Source organism: Sturnira hondurensis, unplaced genomic scaffold, assembly GCF_014824575.4.
Source record: "Sturnira hondurensis isolate 20B ecotype Veracruz unplaced genomic scaffold, ASM1482457v3 Scaffold0004136, whole genome shotgun sequence".
Taxonomy (NCBI): domain Eukaryota; kingdom Metazoa; phylum Chordata; class Mammalia; order Chiroptera; family Phyllostomidae; genus Sturnira; species Sturnira hondurensis.
Window position 1 is genome coordinate 4810854 of NW_028076767.1, and position 11155 is coordinate 4822008.

The following is an 11155-nucleotide window of genomic DNA, read 5'->3' on the forward strand; positions in this document are numbered from 1 at the left end:
CATTGAGGACGACGAAAATATCGCGAGATCTCTTAAGGGAACAAACTTCTCATCTTGACTGCAGAGAAACCTGAAGAAAACTTTGCTTGTCATTATTTTTGACTCCCTTTTACGATACATTTTTGTTTGCGACACTTGCAGAATTATCTCAGTACTTGCCTCAGGCATACGTAGTTAGGGAAATGCCAGCCACTAGACTTTCTCCTACCTTGAAATGAAATCCTCAGAGTGACACTATGGTAGTGACTCTCCGGCCAAACTAATTTTTTTTGCACAGATGTCTTTCGAATATATGTGGGACTCTCCCATTTTTTTTCTGCAATGACTTACGGTATGAATTGAGACTTTCTGTTCTTTTCTTGGTTTAACATGCTTTTCTGGTAACTTTCCGTCTCAGTGACTGGTTTAAATACCCCAATTCTTTCACAAGTCTGGCAGTAAAATAGTAGTAATATTTCTTTCCTCTCTTCCCAGGCCCTATACCCGGAGTGCCTGCAAATATTAAGTTGCAACCTCCTGGAAGTTATAGAACACTAAGTAACTTGATTTTCACAAGCAGCTCTGAAACCTGGCATCAAGAGAAATGAAAATCCTGAACTACGTAACAGAAAAGATGAAAATAGGGGAAAATCAAGGGGTAGAGGAAGCTACGGTACAGACAAGAGCACAATTGATTATGCCATAGGATTCACTGTGGTCAGTGAAGCAAGAGAAACCAAAAAGACTTGAGGGTGGGAAGAGGGAGAGGGCATTTGGATAAAGTAGAAACACTTCTGTTTATGGTGTCATAAAACTTACCTTTTTTCCCTTTTGGTCTGGTCTCCTTAATGGAAGTGCCATCTGCTAGAGAATGTCTTTCACTTGTATCCCTATAGGGCATCATGTGCTAGACATGAAGTAGGATGTCATTAAGTCATTTGTAAATATTTAGTGAATGAGTATCTGCAAGAAGTAAAGTTCTTTTCCTTAACCTTGCACCCTTCACACAAAGAGACATGAAACTACTTATTCAGTGAGAAACTTCTTTCCTGTGTCATTTCCTAGAAGTTGTCAGCACAATGCCAATACATATTATCAGCTCAGGGGTTCAGAGCTGACTCTGATTTTGTATTTGCATCTTGACCAAATGTGGTAATTGATGATTCCCTGTTGCAAGAAAAAAGTAAGAGTTTCAATACTTTAAGTAGTAGATCCAGGGGAGACAACACAATGAAGTGTAAGGTTAAGAAAATGAAAGAGTATAGATAACCCAGAAGGGCAGATAAATTTAGCAATGGCTTAACATGGTGCAATGACAAGGAAAAGAAACAGTTCTTCTGATCTCTCTCCACCCCCAACCCATCCCTGTTCCAACTACTGTAGACTATAAGCTCCATGAAAGTTCATTGCCAGATCCCCAGTACTAGGCTAGTATGTGGCACATAATAGGGACTCCATAACCCTGCCCCCACATACAGCATCACAACCTAGCGACTGAGCTGCCCTGCTCTAGTAAACACCTAGGGCTCTGATCCTGCTACGTTAACAGGCACAAACAGCCCAAAAGATGGCGCCAGAAGAACTCAAAGTCCCAGAGCCGGTAACTCTAAGCAAAAAAGAAATAGGACACCTCTCAGACGCACAGTTCAAAACACTGGTGATCAGGATGCTCACAGAACTGGATGATTATAGTCACAAAGTAGAGGAACATATGAAGACTAAACTAATTGAAATGAAGGGAGACGCACAGGAAACCAATAGCGATGGAAAGGAAACTGGGACTCAAATCAATGGAATGGACCAGAAGGAAGAACGAAACATCCGACCAGAAAGGAATGAAGAAATGAGAATTCAAAACAATGAGGAGAGGATTAGGAACCTCCAGGACATCTTTAAACGTTCCAACATCCAGATTATAGGGGTACCAGAAGGGGGAAAGAAACAGCCACGAGTGGAAAACTTATTTGAACAAATAATAAAGGAGAACTTCCCCAGTCTGGCAAAGGAAATAGACTTCCCGGAAATCCAGGAAGCTCAGAGAGTCCCAAAGAAGTTGGACCCAAGAAGGAACACACCAAGGCACATCATAATTACATTAGTCAAGATTAAAATGAAGAAGAGAATCCTGGAAGCAGCAAGAGATAAGGGGACAGTCACCTACAAAGGAGTACCCATCAGACTGTCAGAGGATTTCTCAAAAGAGACCTTACGGGCAAGAGGGGGCTGGAAAGAAGTATTCCAAGTCATGAAATCCAAAGACCTACAGCCAAGATTGCTTTATCCAGCAAAACTTTCATTTAGAATGGAAGGACAGATAAAGTGCTTCTCAGATAAGGTCAAGTTCAAGGAGTTCATCATCACCAAGCCCTTATTATATGAAATGCTAAAGGGACTTATATAAGAAAAAGAAGATGAAAAATATGAACAGTGAAAGGACAGCAAACTCACAGTTATTAACAACCACACCTAAAACAAAAGCAAACCAAGAGGACAGCTAGATCAGGAACAGAACCATAGAAATGGAAATCACATGGAGGGTTAGCAACAGGGGAGAGGGAGGAGGAGGAGGGGGAGAAGGTACAGAAAATAGCATAGACAGTAGGTAGAAAATAGATGGGGAGGGCAAGAATAGTGGGGGAAATATAGAATCTAAAGAACTTGAGACACGTCATAAACTAAGGGGAGGAGAATGGTGGGGGAGGGAGTGTGCGGGTGGAGGGGAATGAAGTGGGGGAATAGAACAACTGTAATGGTATAATCAATAAAATATATTTAAAAAATAAAATAAAAAATAAAAACAGGATAACTATAAAAATAGGGACTCCATAAATATGAATAATGAATTAGTAAATGAACAATTGGAACGAATGAATGATGGGATTAAATTATTTCAAGGTGCTAGCAGAGGCTCCAGGTACTTTTCGAGACCTACTGGTAGTAGCAAAAGATATCTTTTTGCTCAGAGACTTCCTATGTGCCTTGTAACTGAAAGATGTTCTGAATGGTGAACATCTTTCCTGCATTTGACATATTTCAGTATCTAGTCTGTTCCAGGCATTCTTACAGGTACTTAGGACATAGTGAACCAAACACAGAAAAATCTTTATATTATAGAACTTATATTCTAATGAAGAGAAGCAGAAAATAAATAGAGTATTAGATAATACTAAGTGCTACAAAGAAAAACTAAACAAGATAGGGGAATAAGATGTTCCAGGATGGCCAGGAAAGTCTTTTATAGGAGGTGACATTTGAGTAAAGGACTTTAAGGAGCTGTCTAGAGAAACCATTCCAGGCCAAGAGAACAGCGTATTCAAAGACAAAAAGGCAAGAGTGTGCCTGGTACATTCTCAGAACAGTAAGACTGGTATTGGAGTGACTTGTAAATGATTTCCCTTTAAAATGAATGAATTAACATTTTTATCAATGTAATGACTAGTATATGTGGTTATCTTCAGTGCTCATCATAAGATGCAATCCTCACAACAAACCTAAACAGAAATTACTCTTATTATCACCTTCATTTTTCTTGTCAGAGAAGTTAAATAACCCAAGATAATACAACCCCCCTCCCTGCTTCCATTAGGAGTTGCCAAAGGATGGAGATGGGGGTTTCTATTGTACAATCCCTGAGGTGCTGCCTACCATTCTGTATTCCCTCACTCTAGTTCCAGCTAGTGTTGCTGTCCTTCTGCTCTGTTGACTGCTGCCACTTTATTGAATACAGGTGCTGCTCACACTATTTCCCATCTTCTGTAGATCACCACCTTTACGCGATTCATGTTCCTCTCCAGGCAGCAGGGAATCAGCTTTTGTGTCTCCTAACCTGTTCTGTCAAAGATGTCAGCTCTTTGTGACATGTTTTTCTTTTTGCTAAAGACATTTCTTTCCAAGAGACCATGGGTGCTTGGAAGAAACAGGTATATTTGGATATATGTTGCAAGATGGATAGAAACAGGCTCAAGCTTCAGACCATCTGTTCTAGTAGCCATGCTTTCTTGCTTGGTCTGGCTCATGCAAATATTTACAATGATTTTCTCTCATGACCCTATTGTCTCTCTCCCTCCACTTCAGCACTTTCTGAGGATTTCCTGCCATCAAATCAGTACTGTTTCATAACTAAGGTAGCTAAGCAAGGACCAGGAGCCGAAAAGTTCCAATTAAGGGCTTTTATTTGAGGCAGGACTCTACCGTCAGGTGGGCTGAATGTGAGCAGACTGCTGCAGCAAGGGAAAGGGTAGGAGGGTTTTTAAGGGTGTGTAGCAGACCCCAGGGAGGGTGAGTCACCCTGCTGATCTGCCCCAGGTGTCCAAGGTATAGGTGTTTCCAAGACAATGTCCTCTGGCCAGGGATGGCTGATTCGGTGATAAAAAGTCCAGGAGATTTATGGGGCTTGTTTCTGGGAAAAGTTCAAGGGAGAGGAGAGGGGCAGTGAGGATTCAACAGGTTTCCAGCAAGAGGCCGGGGGCTATGTCTGAGCAGCTTCTGATAATAGGGAACTTTGTAGTCAGATATTTGGCCAGTGACACATACCTTCTTTGTTCCAGCATAGGTGGTGGCTTAGGTCCTCCATGTCCCAGTACATTCTAACAAGTTCCTATAAGAACTTCGATATCTTTCCTTCGCTTTACCCTGTGGTCCCTATAAATCAAGAGCATTTGTTTAATCGAGTTCCTGACTATTTCCTGAACATTGAGACATAAGTGTTTGAGAGATAGTCTACCTAGAGAACAAATAACTAATTGTGATTCTGGTAAGCTGTGTCACCTAACCTTGAAGTGCAGCCCAAGGAAGTCTCATTACTGACCAGCTAAAATATAGTTACACCCACTCATCACATTCTTACGTGGTTGGACAAAATGAGTCATTTCCTCTGAACTAATCAACTTTGGACGCATTGTCAAAATTGGGCTTTTCACTTATAAAGCAATTGTCCACACAAGGAGCCATATTGTGGTATGGCCCTGAATAAATGATTAGCTGGCCTCTATCTTTGACATTCATATCTTTGCTCTAACTTCCACATTCCTTGCCCACAGGGAGCTTACATTATCTTTATAAAAAATAGTATCTATGCATGTTAAACAGTTGTAAAATACCAAATGACAGCTCATTTATTTATATTCCTACTACCTGCTGGACCCTATAATTTGTTCTCATTGTTTAAGGAGATGAGAGGCATAATCCCTGTCTTCAAGGAGCTGACAATTGATGGAGAAAGCAGATGAGTACAGCAGAGTTACAATACAAAAGAAGTAAGTAATGAGCAAAATGAGTTCAAATCTCAGCTTCTTCTCTTACTATTTATGGGTCCTTGAGTAAATGATTTAACTTCTCTGGCACTTTCTTCGTACGTAAAATAAGAGTAATATGCCCTGGCTGGTGTAGCTCAGTGGATTGAGCATGGGCCTGTGAAGCAAAGGGTCACCAGTTCAATTCCCAGTCAGGGCACATGCCTGGGTTGCAGGCCAGGTCCCTAGTAGGGGACACATGAGAGGCAACCACACATTCATGTTTCTCTCCCACTCTTTCTCCTTCCCCTCCCCTCTCTCTAAAAAATAAATAAATAAAATACTTAAAAAAAGAGTAATATCTACCTCACAGAGTTATTGTGAATATTAAACAGAATCATATTTTTGTTTGACATAAATTAAGTGCTCACTAAATGGCAACCTTTTCCATGCAATTGAATTGATACAATAATCCAAATAGACCAGAGGAGGGCGATAGCAAGAAGTAAGCTAAAGAAATGTGAAACAAAATTGACACTACCTGCTTCCACTAAACACCCATATCACATACCACAGAAAGGAAACTTACACACTAGTTTGTCCTCTGAGAAACAAAAACAAGACACAATAAAACCAAGGTCTAGTTCTAGATCCTAAATTAAAACCTTGAGCCTTTCTGTAAATTATTGACCCCCCAAGGAAAATCAACTCTACCCCTGGCTTCTGCACTGCTGATATCTGAAGATGGAAGAAAGTTTTACAGATAATTGTGTGAGAAAAATTACTGTTTTTCTTTTACTAACAAACCAATTGTAAACTTGGCAACCTTGGTAACATTGTATTTTTCTTTTAATGCATGCCTTATTTATTTGTTTTATTTTGTTTTTTGATGAGCAAACCATTTAGAAACTGGCTGTAATAACTTTGTTTGGAAGTTTATATAACAACTATATAAGTGAAATTGAATGTGTGATACAATGAAAATACAAATACAGTAGGACTTATTCTTTGTGACTTGAATGGAGTTTAGTAATCTGAGAAATCAAAAGTGTTCTGGAAGCATGACTTCCTGTCTCCTTTCTCAAAGGAAAATAAAAAAGTCCACAAAAATATGCAAATGAACTAAGTAAAGATGTGAAAGAATACTCTGTGTGATCTACATATGAACAAGGTGTTAATAAATCCTGAAGTTGTGCCCCCATATTGATCCATAATCTAACTGAACAAGTATTTAAAAACACAGTTCATAATGGCACAGGGAGAGGTCCAGTTATAAAGTTCTTTAGAAATCTCTAGCTTGCCCAAGATTTAGATAAGATTCTTCTATTGTGTGAGTGTGAAATGTTTTCTGAGCAAATATAATAATTAAAAAGTAATAAATTGGACTATAAATTATTTTAAATTTAACAGAGCTTCTGTTTTAATTGGCTTATAAAGTTTACTTACTTTGTAAGCCGATTAAATTACTTATATGACAAGTTCATATCTTGTTCTTTCTGAAAAAAATATCTTTTAAATATTGTCCTTTTTCAAATTTAAAGCTCAAATTAAAAATAATAAAAACAAAAAAAACCTGTTTAAATAATCAAAGTAATATATCTGTTCAAGTGACTTTTTAAAAAGCTTTTTAAAATTTATTCATTCTGAGAGAGAGGAGGAGGAGGGAGAGAGAGTGGGAGAGACATCCATGTGTCATTCTCTCTCACTCAATCCCTGATGGGGGACCAGCCCACAACCCAGGCATGTGCCCTAACTGGGAATTGAAACTAGCAAAGTTTCACTTTGCTGGATGATGCCCAGCCAACTGAGCTGCACAGGTCAGTGATGTTCAGATATCTTTTATACCTACACTTTATTTTGAGTTTTAGACAGCAGTGGGCAACAACAGAGTTCTCTTTCACCCAATAAAAGGAGATAATGCTAGTTACAATTAAATGTTTGACATTCTTCAGAAATTTAATTATTTTAACACTACTTTAAAGTTCTCTTGTATCTAAAGCTCAAAATTTGAGAAGAGCCCTGGCTGGCGTAGCTCAGTGGATTGAGCACGGGCCTGTGAAGTAAAAGGTCACTGGTTCGACTTTCAGTCAGGGCACATGCCTGGGTTGCAGACCAGGTCCGCAGTAGGGGACACATGAGAGGCAACGGCACATCGATGTTTCTCTCCCTCCCTTTCTCCTTCCCTTCCCCTCTCTCTAAAAAAATAAATAAATAAAATATTTAAAACATTTTTGAGAAGAAATGCTAAAAAAAAAGGAGAGCTCAACTTCTATAAGTTAATTATATATAATCAAAATGATATAAATTATTGATATGAATATGTTTTAATAATTATGTATTTTTAGGTTGGCTAGAAACATTCTTTTGTTCATTTATAAAGACAGTGTATTAGTTTCCTATTGTTGCTGTAACATATAGCCACAAATTTAGTGGCTTAAAACAACACAAATTTATTATCTTATAGTTCTAGATATCAGAAGTCCAAAATGGGCCTCCTGTTTTCAGGGATCTGTGAGTGTAAAAACTTTCTCCTTCATGACAGTGGTTTCCATGTCTGCATGTCTTACCATAACTCATTAAAACAAACCCTGAGTACATTTTAAAACAAGCACGTCCTTCCTCAAATAAAACCATATGAAGTGTTAGAAGAATGTAAGCTCAATGAGAGTAGAGGCTTTATTTGTTTTGTTCACTGCTTGAGGTAGAATGCTCCTGAAAAAAAAAAAAAAAACCTATGTGACATTTACACAGCAGGTGGGTGGTGGCCTGAATAAACCTAATATCAATGGCTGAAAAGATGGTAAACTATGAGACACAGTGGCAAAACATTTCGAAAAACTGTTGCCCATGATTACTTGAGAAGCAGACGGTGTGTCTACTGAGCCCTGGGGGAAGAGAGTAAAAAATAGAAACTTAATAGATGTTATTTTTAGTAGTGTGTGGCAAGATATTATAAGAAAGAGAGGAGATCAGGAAAGAATTCCCTTGTGGGTTTGTAAGAAGCAACAGGAAAGAATAGAGTCTAAAATTTGGGGTCTTGTAGATAAAAAATTCTGACTGCTTCTAAATCTCAATTGTAAGAAATTAGCTAAGGAAGAGCTCTTCATTTCCCTCTTTCTTTTCTCCCTTCCCTTTCTCTTCTTCTTTTCTTTATCTCCCTTCCTGATTTATTCCATCTCAAAGCCATTGGGTAGAGATGAGAAACTAAGTGCCAACATAGTGTCACCTGGAGAGGGGACCAGTGAGAACTGTGTCTTCAATTCTTACTTGTTCCGAATGAGAATGTACTTCACAGTTTTCTTGTTTTTGTTTCATTTCTATATGAAACAAAATATATCTGACAGATTATTTGTGTTTTTAGTTCATAGGTCACTAGATCATAAAGAGCCATATCTGAACGTGGTGAACAAAAGTGGACATCACCTGGAGAGCTTGGACTTTGAGCTGGATGTATTTACTGGGTAGAAGTTTGGGTTGCCCTGTTTGGTAATGGGAAGAGTAATATCTATATAAGGGAAAAATAGTAAAAAGGATATTTGGTGACTAAAAGAGCTTACTGTGCCACAGGCTTGCTAAATAGTCACCAATCTCTTTTTTCTTTCATTGAGTCGCAAGAAAATTACATACCCCAGTTTTATTTGGTTGGGCCCATTTGTCTGGATTCTGGCCAGTTGTAAATGGGTAGAAGTCATGTCCTGTTTCTAAAACTGTCTTGTTATTTCTCTTGGTCTCTTGAATGCAGACAGGATCCAGTCCAGGACTCTGAGAAGACCCTGGAACAAGGACTGGTAAACGATGGCCCATGGATCAAATCTAGCCCACCATATGTTTTTGTAAAAAAGTTAATGGGAACACAACCATGCCTATTCATTTATGAATTATCTATGGCTCTTTTCATACCACAATGGTAGCATTGAGTAGTTGTGACAGTATGTCCCACACAGCCTAAAATAGTTGCTATTTGTCCCTTTATAGTAAATGTTTGCAGATCTCTCTCCAAGAAGATGGTGCCACCACAAGTTGATAGGAGACAGAATCCTTGAATCCAAGTATGAAAGGCTGACTACTTAACACCCAATTCAATCTGTGGTGTGAATGGAAGTTAAAACTTAATCTTGTTAAGACATTGAAATGTTTGAGTTATTTGTTCCTAGCTAGTTAGCTTACTATTAAAACACTGCTCTCTCCAGTATTTGGAACAATGTCTGGTTTGTGGCAGGAACTAAACAATTATTTGCTTATAAAACTAGTATATTCATAGTGTGTAATCATTGTTAAGAGTTTGATGTATATAATTGTAAATTTTGTATGTATATGCTTACATACATATGTCAGGCGACTTGGCATAGTAGGTTAAGAAGATGGATTTTAGAGCCAGATGGCCAGGGTTCAAATTCCATCTTTTTGTCTATGAGATCTTTGGCAAGTTAGTTAATCTTTTGTTCTCCACTGGGCTCATCTGCAAATACCAGTAGTGTTATTATAGGCTTACCTCATAGGTCATTGTGAAGGTTAAACAAAATAATTTATGTACACAGCTTAAGGAAGCATTTTACCAATGGTAGGTGTTTGCGATTACTGTATTAGTAATGATAATAGTACTACTTTAATACCATTTTTGCTTTCTCCACTGAAATGGGGAAAGTATTGATATATTTTAATTTTATTGATTATGCTATTACGGTTGTCCCATTGCCCCCCCTTCACTCCCTTCCACCCTGCACACCCTCTTCCACCCACATTCCTCCCTTTTAGTTCATGTCCATGTGTCATTAGTTCTTTAGATTCTACATTTCCCATACTACTCTTGCCCTCCCTCTGTCTATTTTCTCCCCACCATCTATGCTACTTACTCTCTACCTTTTCCCCTCTCTCTTCCTCCCACTTCTCTCTTGCTAACCCTCTGTGTGGTCTCCATTTCTGTGGTTCTGTTCCATTTCTGGTTATTTACTTTGTTTGTTTTTGTTTTAGGTGTGGTTGTTAATAACTGTGAGTTTGCTGTCATTTTACTGTGTGTGTTTCTTATCTTCTTTTTCTTAGATAAGTCCCTTTAACATTTCATATATTAAGGGCTTGGTGATGATGAACTCTTTTAACTTGACCTTATGTGAGAAGCACTTTATCTGCCCTTACATTTTAAATGAAAGCTTTGCTGGATAGAGTAATCTTGGCTGTAGGTCCTTGCCTTTCATAACTTCAGATATTTCTTTCCAGCCCCTTCTTGCCTGTAAGATCTCTTTTGAGAAATCAGTTGATAGCCTGATGGGAACTCCTTTGTAGGTAACTGCCTTCTTTTCTCTCGCTGATTCTAGGATTCTCTCCTTATTTTTAATCTTGGATAATGTAATTATGATGTGCCTTGGTGTGTTCCTTCTTGGGTCCAACTTCTTTGGGACTCTCTGGGCTTTCTGGATTTCCGGGAAGTCTATTTCCTTTGCCAGACTGGGGAAGTTCTCCTTTATTATTTGTTCAAATAAGTGTTCCACTCGTGGCTGTTTCTTTCCCCTTTCTGGTACCCCCATAATTTGGATGTTGGAATGTTTAAAGATGTCCTGGGGGTTCCTAAGCCTCTCCTCATTTTTTAAAATTCTTATTTCTTCATTCTTTTCTGTTTGGCTGATTCTTCCTTCTGGTCCAAACCGTTGATTTGTGTCCCAGTTTCCTTCCCATCGCTATTGGTTCCATATACATTTTCCTTTATTTCACTTAGTGTAAGCTTCATTTTCTCATCTAATTTGTGACCAAATTCATCCAATTCTGTGAGCATCCTGATCACCAGTGGTTTGAACTGTACATCTGATAGGTTGGCTATCTCTTCACTGCTTAGTTGTATTTTTTCTAGAGCTTTGATTTGTTCTTTCATTTGGTACTTTTTTTTTTGTCTTGAAGCACCTGTTACATAATGAGGGGCAGAGTCTTAGGTGTTCACTTGGGTGGGGCAACCC

General features: G+C 38.5%; 1 long non-coding RNA gene across 1 annotated transcript; it reads left to right on the plus strand.

Moving 5' to 3' along the window:
* Positions 1 to 20: 20 nt before the first annotated feature.
* On the plus strand, positions 21 to 591 carry LOC118985867 (uncharacterized). The gene is made up of 2 exons (XR_005066211.1): positions 21 to 331; positions 475 to 591. It is a non-coding gene; the product is annotated as an uncharacterized LOC118985867 (long non-coding RNA).
* The last annotated feature ends 10564 nt before the right edge of the window (positions 592 to 11155 follow it).